This window comes from Anolis sagrei, chromosome Y, assembly GCF_037176765.1.
Source record: "Anolis sagrei isolate rAnoSag1 chromosome Y, rAnoSag1.mat, whole genome shotgun sequence".
Taxonomy (NCBI): Eukaryota; Metazoa; Chordata; class Lepidosauria; order Squamata; family Dactyloidae; genus Anolis; species Anolis sagrei.
In genome coordinates this window covers 44,688,686-44,699,334 of record NC_090035.1, presented here as the reverse complement: position 1 = coordinate 44,699,334, position 10,649 = coordinate 44,688,686, and the positions used below count along the sequence as shown (strand labels likewise).

At 43.7% G+C, this 10,649-nt stretch overlaps 1 pseudogene; it reads left to right on the top strand.

Annotated features, from left to right (window-relative positions):
• Positions 1–748: 748 nt before the first annotated feature.
• Positions 749–7,768, top strand: LOC137095611 (nuclear receptor subfamily 2 group F member 6-like; annotated as a pseudogene).
• The last annotated feature ends 2,881 nt before the right edge of the window (positions 7,769–10,649 follow it).

Here is a 10,649-nt window from a genome sequence, read left to right as displayed (position 1 = left end):
CTCTGCAATCCTACTGTCACCTGGGATTGCAACATAGACAATCCATACTTTGTTTTTTAACACAATTGTGAGATCAGGAGTATTGTGCTCTAAAACTCTGTCAGACTGACTTCAGAAGTCCCAGAAGAGTTTGACGTGTTCATTTTCTGTAACTTTTTCCAGCTTGTGATCCCGCCAGTTCTTTGCCTCAGGCAGATGGAATTTCTGGCACAAGTTCCAATGAATCATCTGACCAACGGTGATAGTAAAGAACTGGTAAAGGGATCATAAACCTGCAAAGGGAGTGGAAAATGAACACGCAAAAATACTATGGGACTTCCAAATCGAGACTGACAAAGTTATGGAACACAATACACCAGACATCACGATTGTGGAAAAGAAAATTAGTTTAGATTATTGATGTCACCATACCAGGTGACAGTCGAATTGACGAAAAACAACAGGAAAAACTCAGCCATTATCAAGACCTCAAAATTGAATCACACAGCCCTAAACGCTTGGGAAGTGTTTGACTTGTGATTTTTTGATACAAAATCCAGTATATAAATCTTGTTTGCTGTGTCATACTGTGTTTTTATGTCAATAAAATAATAATAATAATAATAATAATAATAATAATAATAATAATAATAACAATAATATGCTTGTTATGATTCCATGCAGGTCAAATCGTGACTGTCAGATCGACCAGCTTCTTACTTACTTACTTAGGCGATCCCTCATTGGACGAGTAAGATGGTCTTCCATCATGGGTTTCCTTGTGGGTCCGTAGGTGGCTGTGGAGCCCTATTCTTGCTCTGCATCTTCTTCCGCAGTGAGGGCATTGGTTTCCAGGTGGAAGGCGGTCCCGGTCAGGGTTGGCTTGACGCGCCTTCCTCCTGGCACGTTTCTCTCTTTCACCCTCCACTCGTGCCTCCTCGAATTCTGCAGCACTGCTGGTCACAGCTGACCTCCAGCTGGAGCGGTCAAGGGCCAGGGCTTCCCAGTTCTCACAGTCTATGCCAGAGTTTTTAAGGTTGGCTTTGAGCCCATCTTTAAATCTCTTTTCCTGTCCACCAACGTTCCGTTTTCCGTTCTTGAGTTCGGAGTAGAGCAACTGCTTTGGGAGACGGTGGTCAGGCATCCGGACAACGTGGCCTGTCCAGCGGAGTTGATGTTGGAGGACCATCGCTTCAATGCTGGTGGTCTTTGCTTCTTCCAGCACGCTGACGTTTGTCCGCTTGTCTTCCCAGGAGATTTGCAGGATTTTCCGGAGGCAGCGCTGATGGAATCGTTCCAGGAGCTGCATGTGACGTCTGTAGACAGTCCACGTCTCACAGGCATACAGCAGGGTTGGGAGGACAATAGCTTTATAGACAAGCACCTTAGTATCCCTACGGATGTCCCGGTCCTCAAACACTCTCTGCTTCATTCGGGAAAATGCTGCACTTGCAGAGCTCAGGCGGTGTTGTATTTCGGCGTCGATGTTGACTTTGGTGGAGAGGTGGCTGCCAAGGTAGCGGAAATGGTCCACATTTTCTAATGTTACACCATTAAGCTGTATCTCTGGCATTGGAGAGGGGACGGCTGGTGACTGCTGGAACAGCACTTTGGTTTTCTCGATGTTCAGTGACAGGCCAAGCTTTGTGTATGCTTCTGCAAAGGTGTTGAGAGTGGCTTGTAGATCTTCTTCTGTATGCGCACAGACGACATTGTCATCAGCATACTGGAGTTCTATAACAGATGTTGTTGTGACCTTGGTTTTGGCTTTCAGTCTGCTGAGGTTAAATAGCTTGCCGTCTGTCCGATAGATGATGTCCACTCCGGTGGGAAGCTTCCCATCAACAAGGTGAAGTATCATGGCGATGAAGATGGAGAATAAAGTTGGGGCAATAATACATCCCTGTTTGACACCCGATTCCACCTTAAATGGGTCACTTTGGGAGCCATTGCTGTCCAAGACTGTTGCCATCATGTCATCGTGGAGGAGCCGCAGGATGTTCACAAATTTGCTTGGGCACCCGATTTTTTGGAGGATGGTCCAGAGAGCACTGCGATTCACTGTGTCGAATGCCTTTGCAAGGTCGATGAATGCCATGTACAGAGGTTGATTTTGTTCTCTGCATTTTTCTTGGAGCTGTCGTGCAGTGAAGATCATGTCCACAGTTCCTCTGGAGGGGCGGAAGCCGTTCTGGGATTCTGGGAGGGTGTCTTCTGAGAGGGGCAGAAGGCGGTTTGCAAGGATTCTTGCGAGGATTTTCCCAGCGGAGGTTAGAAGGGAGATACCTCGATAGTTTCCGCAATCTGTTCTTTCCCCTTTTTTGAAGAGGGTGATGATGGTGGCATCCTTGAAGTCTGCTGGGATTTTCTCGGTCACCCACACTTTTTCTATGAGCTGGTGGAGTTGGTGTGTCAGCGCAGGTCCTCCCTCTTTAAAGATTTCAGCGGGGATCCCATCCGGTCCGCTGGTTTTGTTGTTCTTTTGTTGGCTGATGGCATTGCTGACTTCTTCCAAACTAGGCAGTGCTGCAAGTTCATCCCTGGTTTGTTGTTGCGGGATTTGTGAGAGGACCTCTTCGGCCACACTGGAGCTGCGGTTTAGGAGGCTTTGGTAGTGTTCTTTCCAACGTAGTGCAATTGACTTTTGGTCCTTCAGGAGTTTGGTTCCGTCTGATGAGCGTAGAGGCTGTATGCCATGGTTTCTTGGCCCATAGATGACCTTTGTGGCTTTGAAAAATCCTTGAGCATTATGGGTATCTGCCAGGTGTTGGATTTCTTCAGCCTTCTTTGTCCACCAGATGTTCTTGAGTTCTCTTGTCCTTCTTTGGACCTCAGCTTTTGCACTGGCATAGATCTTTTTCTTAGCAGCACAGTTGATGTCTCTCTGCCATGTTTGGAAGGCTTTCCTTTTCTTGTCGATTAGCTGTTGGATCTCGATGTCATTTTCGTCAAACCAGTCTTGATGTTTCTTGGCTTGGTATCCAATAGTTTCTTCGCAGGCTTGGATGATGGAGGTCTTCAGTTTGCTCCAATGTTCCTCAACATTTTCGGGGTGTACTGTGGGTAGATGGTCCTTGAGTGCTGTTTGGAGATGGGCTCGCCTGGAGGGCTCCTGAAGGGCTTGGGTGTTCATTTTGCACCTTGTCTTCCTTCCTTGGAGTCTGCGCTTGGGGGCGATCTTGATAGCCATTGTGGATCGGATTAGCCTGTGGTCGGTCCAGCAGTCGTCAGCACCTGTCATGGCTCTTGTGAGGAGCACGTCACGGCGGTCTCTGGCACGTGTGATTACATAGTCTAAGAGGTGCCAGTGCTTTGACCGGGGGTGCTTCCATGATGTCTTGAACTTGTTTTTCTGGCGGAAGAGCGTGTTGGTGATGACAAGGTTGTGCTCCGCACATTTGGTGAGAAGCAGGATGCCATTCGAGTTGCTGTTTCCAACCCCGTCTTTTCCTATGGTGCCTGGCCACAGGTCGAAGTCTCGCCCGACTCTTGCATTGAAGTCCCCCAGGAGAATGATTTTGTCCTCCTTAGGTATCCCCGATAGGACGGTGCCCAGCTGACAGTAGAATTTCTCCTTGATGTCTTCGTCAGCGTCTAGTGTTGGTGCATAGGCACTTATGATGGTTGCCCGTTGGTTTTTGGCAAGATCAATTCGGAGGGTGGAGAGTCGTTCGTTGATGCCAGTGGGTGCTTCGGACAGATGTTTCATCAGATCATTTCTTATAGCGAAGCCAACTCCGTGCATTCTTTGGTCTTCTTCGGGCAGTCCCTTCCAGAAGAAGGTGTAGCCTCCTTTTTCTTCCTTCAGCTGTCTCTCTCCTGCTCTCTGGGTCTCCTGAAGGGCTGCTATGTCGATGTTAAAGCGTCCCAGCTCCCTTGCGATGATGGCAGTTCTGCGTTCGGGGCGTTCACTGTCACTGTTGTCCATCAGTGTCCGTACGTTCCACGTACCGAAGTTCATTTTTCTTTTTTGGCCGCAGGATGGTGACCCCACTGGACGCGGCAATCCAGTCAGGGATGAGAGAGGCAGACTATGTTTAGGGCACCTTTTCTAGCCCCCTCCCCGTGTGGGGGGAGCAGAGTGGGTCCTCAATAGGGCTGCTCAGTCGCGGATACAGCTGCCGAACTACTCAACTGCCTCGGACCTTGAGGTAGAACGACTGAGTCCGTACCCACCGCCCATGTGCCAGTCTGTGACTAGGGGCTTCCAGATTTCACAGTCCTGCCCCCGTCGCCACTCGCTGATCGCCATGGGACTTTGGTTGGTTTGTTTTTATTTTCTTTGGAAGACGCCTGTGCGTGGGTTTTTTTAATGTGTGGAGGTCAGTGCACAACTGAACAACACACAGTCTTCACAGATGAGGTTCCACTGGTGGTGTAGTTTAACACAATGACCATGGCTTCTCAGTCTGTTGCAGCCTTCTTCCGCCTTCGCAGCCGTTGTAACATGTGCCATGTTATCCTCCGCCTGCTCCTCCGTTGAGGTCTTTGGGTCTTCGGACTGTGCTTGGTCTGGGATCTCCCCCGCGGCCACTCCTGGGAGCGCAGGACTCCAGATTGTTGTGCCCACAGGTTCATCGGAACACGCAAGCCCCCTCACCACGACAAGGTGACAGTCCATCGAGGGGGAGATCGACCAGCACCACCGCAACCAATGCCAATATTGCCGCCTGAAGAAGTGCTTCCGTGTCGGGATGAGGAAGGAAGGTGTGTTTCCTGGTTTGTTCCCATTGAGCCTTTTCCTGTAAAGGGGCCTTGAAACTTAGAAACAAGCAGTTGCTTCTTTTCCCCTGAATTGTCATGTTTAATTTAATATTTTATTAGTAATACTAATATAATATATTTATATGTATATTATTACTAATAAAATATAGTTATATTTTATTAATATTATTAACATTATTATTAATAATGCATTGTGATTTTAATTACATGTTATTTTAGATTAATATACTTTTTGTTGTATTTTTATTTTGTATTATATGATGCTATATTATGATTTTATTGCCTTATATTATTTCTTTATTTTATTATATTTTATATTATTATTTGGTTATATTTAGTCATTTATAATTATTTTATATTATATTTTTATTATTTTATATTCATATATAATTTCTTGTATTCTACTTTTTATTGTATAATATTTTATTTTATATATTTTGTTGTCTTTTATTTTTTGTTTTCTAGTATTCTTTTACTATGTTATGTTACGGTTTTAGTGGAGGGGCATCAGGTGATCCCTCCTGGCAGATGACAATCCTCTCTCTCTCGCTCTCTCTGTCCATCCCTGCAGCCGTCTAGCGGGGACGCACCCCTCCATCGCATGCATCCAGCCCCAACTCCAGTGCCAACAACTCCTCCTTGGTGCCCGTTGGTGGCATTGGCTCTGAATTCCGCAATGGCCACACAGTTCCAGAGCTGATCTTGCAGCTGCTGCGGGCGGAACCCTACCCGGCCTCGTGCCTGGGCTCACAACTGGCGCACAACTCTTCTTCTGGTGGCGAAGGCAGTGGGATGATGGGCATCGACAGCATCTGTGAGCTGGCGGCGCGGCTGCTGTTCAGTGCAGTGGAGTGGTGCCGTGGGGTGCTGGCCTTCCCGTTGCTGCCGGCCGGGGACCAGGTGGCACTTTTGCGGCTGAGCTGGAGCGAGCTCTTTGTGCTGAACGCGGCCCAGTCGGCCCTCCCGCTGCACCTGGCCCCACTTCTGGCTGCAGCTGGGCTCCACGCTGCCCCCCCCTGCCTGCCCCCCGTGTGGTGGCTTTCATGGACCAAGTGCGCCTCTTCCAGGAGCAGGTGCACAAGCTTCATGCTCTCCAGGTCGATGCTGCTGAGTACAGCGCACTCAAGGCTATTGCCCTCTTCTCACCAGGTCAGTCAGCCATTATTATTATTATTATTATTATTATTTCTCACACTCAAGGCAATTGCTCTCTTCTCACCAAGTGAGCAGCATTATAATATTATTAAATTATTATTCGTATTTCACGTACACAAAGCCATCACACTCTTCTCCCCAGGTCAGACAGTGAGCCATTATTCTTATTGTTATTATTATTGAAGAGGAAAAACCAGCTCTGGTTCAAAAGAGCACTTCTCAGCATGTACCTTTTACTACTTTGGACTTGCTAAATTGAAAGTCTAATTACCCCCCCCCCCCCCAAAATACTGAAAATCCACAGCTATTTGGGGGCTCATCCGGGATATGGATGTTTACCTGATGTAATGATTAATGCAAGTTGGAGTTCATTGTACATGTCTAAGGATGACATTAGTCAGTCAAATTCCATTGTTAATCAGCTATCTTTGCATGCTTTTAAGTTGCTATAAGTAGAAGTCCACCCCAGTAGAGGGTGCGCATGAGGTGAATCAGCATGAGGTGACACTGTCACCACTATTTTGCAAATAGTAAAGTGCTGAAATCCAAATCTGCTGTTCATCTCTTCCTTCGGCTGCACCCAGCCAAACTTGACAGGCAGATTTCCCCAGCGTTATATTATTATTATTATTATTATTATTATTATTATTATATTCTTATTTCACGCATTCAAGGCCATCGCCCTCTTCTCATAAGGTCAGTCAGTGAGCCATCATAGTCATCATCATCATCATCATCATCATCATCATTATTATGGTGAGACCTGAAAGCAGCAAGGCATTATTCTTATTATATATATAATATTCTTCTTTTGCACCCTCAAAGCCATCGCACTCTTCTCACCAGGTCAGTTATGGAGGAAAACAGGCATTATACTTATTATTATTACATTATTATTTAAATTATTAATATTTATTATATTTTATTCTTATTGTTATTATTTTATTATAATTTTATACTATATTTTAATATATTTTATTATTAAAATTTATTATTTTATTATATTTTATGTGTTCTTATTGATATATTTTATTACATTCTGTTATATTATTGTTATATTTTATTTTATATATGTTATTAATAATATATTTTATTATATTCTGTTTTATATTGTTATTATCTGTTACATTATTCTCTTATATAATTATATTTAATATTATATTATATTATTTCATTGTTATATATATTACTAATTATTATATTTCTTATTAGATGTTGTGATATTGTTTTATATTTATGTATTGCTATTAGTAATATATTATATTTAATATTTTATAATTATAGTATTTTATTAAATTTTATTATATTTATATTATATATATTAGTAGTAGTAGTAAAATATTATGTATTATATTTTGTAGTTATTGTATTATGGTGTTATATTATTTCTTTATTGCTTTCTATTATCCATGTTATCAATGGGCAAGGGCAAGCAAGTGTCTCCCTGCGCATCCCCTTTGTTATAGGTGTCTGTTTTCTATTAGTAGTAGTAGTAGTCATATATTATATATTATGTCCTATCCCTTCCCCCTTGCAGACGCGTGTGGGCTGTCGGACTCCTTGCAGGTGGAGGCACTGCAGGAGAAGGCGCAGGTGGCACTGGCAGAGTACCTGCACATGCAGTGCCCCTTGCAGCCCCAGCGCTTTGGCCGTCTGCTGCCTACCCGCCCTCCACGCTATCCCGGCCACCCTAATCTCGCAACTCTTTTTCATGCGCCTTGTGGGAAAAAGACCCCCATCGAGACTCTCATCCGGGACATGCTCCTCTCTGGAAGCACCTTCAACTGGCCCTACGGCCCCACCGTTGGGCAGTGACAAACCCTCCTTGCCTTCTGGATCCATTGGCAGGAGTTGCCTTGGAGTGGACTACAACTCCCACCATCCTGCACTTGCACCCAGCATCCGCACCGGTCCATAAAGGTGGTTTGGTTCAAATCTGCCCCTGGTAGGACTCGGTTGATGCGGATGGATTGCAATTCCTGTCATCCGGGGTGCCTACAACTCTCAGCATTCTGACGTTGCAGTGCTCTCTGTGGGAAACCCATTAATATCTGTCGGTCCTGATGGGTCTGTGTGCCAAGTTTGGGTTGATTCCATCATTGGCAGGAGTCATGAGGCTGTTTCAATTGGGGTGGATGACAATTCCCATCATCCTCCACCACAGCCACCCCCAAACCCAGCCAGTGTTTACAATTGGTCCTGACAGGTCTGTGTGCCAAGTTGGGTCCTGATCTGTCGCCGGTTGGAATCACAGCTCGCTCTGGAACAAATCCCATTGCATACCTGCTTTGAGAAAAGGGTCCCAAGGGACGGTTTGAAAAGAAACTCGGTACCAAAGATTGGAGTGGAGGGAAGAGCCCCTCCTCAAAAAAAAAAAAGGAACTTTTAAGGGGAAATACTCGCCCTCCCACAAGAAAGAGGAGTTGCTGTGTCTGGGAGGGAGGGAGTTCACCTTCCTTCCCCTCTTGGAGTCTCACCTGCTTTGAATGTCTGTATGTGTGCCCCCCCCTGCCCCAGAAGAACAAACCTGTTGTTTTGTTCTTTTACCCCCAAAGAACTTTGAATACAATTTTCCTGCTTCCTGGCAGTGGATTGGACTGGATGGACCATGAGGTCTCTTCCAACATTATGTAATGAATGACTTTTCAATGTTTTTAAAGCATAGGTTCTTTTTATTGCAATTTCCAGTGTGAGAAGGTATATCAGATTACAGAAAATATTTAGACAAAGAATGACATTGGACATACAGACATACAGATTCTATGCAACTACATTGGATTTTCAATTACATTGGTTAACAAACAAACATAGGGGGTTGCATTTTCACTCAGCATTCACACACATGTACACATATTCATCCACATTCATCCAAATATTACCATATTCTTTTCTCCCTCCTTGGAGAAGCACCTGTAAGGCCAGACCCTGATTTCCTGCAGCCTGCCAATGCATAGTTCCAAAATTTCCATAATGCCATAACTTCAAAACGCTGACATGCCAAAACTTCTTTCCCTAAGAACAGTGCCAAGGACCAGATCTCTGTTTTCCATACAGCAGAACCTGACTCCCTGCACAAAATCCAAGATCCCAGAAGCACACTTCTTCCTCTTCCCTTGAGAAAGAAGCCCCAAAGTGTCCAGAATCATGCTTTCCCATACCATATCTGACACTCTCCAAATACACCACCTCTCTCCTTCCCATGGAGCAGAGCATGGCAGGTGGATCAGACTTCTCGGTCTGCCACGATTCGAGCATTATTAGCCTGAGTCTTTTATAGGAGTATTCTGTTGATGTAGTCCCAAAGTTGTAAATTAATGATAGACATCTTCCATCCTGGATCCATCTCAGTTTCCTGGCCAGATGTTGATCTTCTTGATTAGTGTTGATCTTATATTGACTTCCTTCTTAACATAAGGAAGGTTGCAAACATCTCCTTTATCACTGTCCCAGTTCTTATCACAGTTTACTCTTCAGATCTCATTAGCAGGTTTTAATCACAAAGACGCAAGCAGGTAGTTAGTCATTGCAGGCCTTAATATTATACTGGTGTTTCCAAAATTATTAGCTCCATCCATACATCCTTCCATTCTTCCATTTATTCCCACACATCATTTTAAATTCACATTTATCAAATTTGCACATTGAATTTCGTATTACATATTCCCCCTCTTGCATATAGATTTCATTTTAAATCTATATGCAACATATAGTAAAGTAACTTCTATATGTTAATTGTCTCACATCTCAGTTCCTTAAATCAGAAATACATTTTCACAATTACAATTATAAGGTAACCATATCATAATTACAATTGAATGAACTATTTCATATAAACTGAACTTTTGCATATAAACCTTCAAAATATTTGATCAATTAATGTAAGAACCTTTCTTCACATGCACAACATCTAAAACCGTGTTGTTCCTAAATTATTGTTTCCTTCTTTGTTCATTTTCATTACATTTCCATACCAAAACAAATATCACATTTCTTTTGACTTATATGCAAAAGTTCAGTGATAAAGGAGATGTTTGCAACCTTCCTTATGTTAAGAAGGAAGTCAACATAAGATCAACACCAATCAAGAAGATCAACATCTGACCAGGCAACTGAGATGGATCCAGGATGGAAGATGTCTATCATTAATTTACAACTTTGGGACTACATCAACAGAATATTCCTATAAAAGGCTAATAATGCTCAAATCGTGGCAGACCGAGGAGTCTGATCCACCCGCCATGCTCTGCTCCATGGGAAGGAGAGAGGTGGTGTATTTGGAGAGTGTCAGATATGGTATGGGAAAGCATGATTCTGGACACTTTGGGGCTTCTTTCTCAAGGGAAGAGGAAGAAGTGTGCTTCTGGAATCTTGGATTTTGTGCAGGGAGTCAGGTTCTGCTGTATGGAAAACAGTGATCTGGTCCTTGGCACTGTTCTTAGGGAAAGAAGTTTTGGCATTTCAGCGTTTTGAAGTTATGGCGTTATGGAAGTTTTGGAACTATGCATTGGCAGGCTGCAGGAAATCAGGGTCTGGCGTAACAGGTGCTTCTCCAAGGAGGGAGAAAAGGATATGGTAATATTTGGATGAATGTGGATGAATGCATGTACTTGTGTGTGAATGCTGAGTGAAAATGTAAATCCCCTATGTTTGTTTGTTAACCAATGTAATTGTGAATCCAATGTAGTTGCATAGAATCTGTATGTCTGTATGTCCAATGTCATTCTTTGTCTAAATGTTTTCTGTAATCTGATATACCTTCTCACACTGGAAATTGTAATAAAAAGAACCTA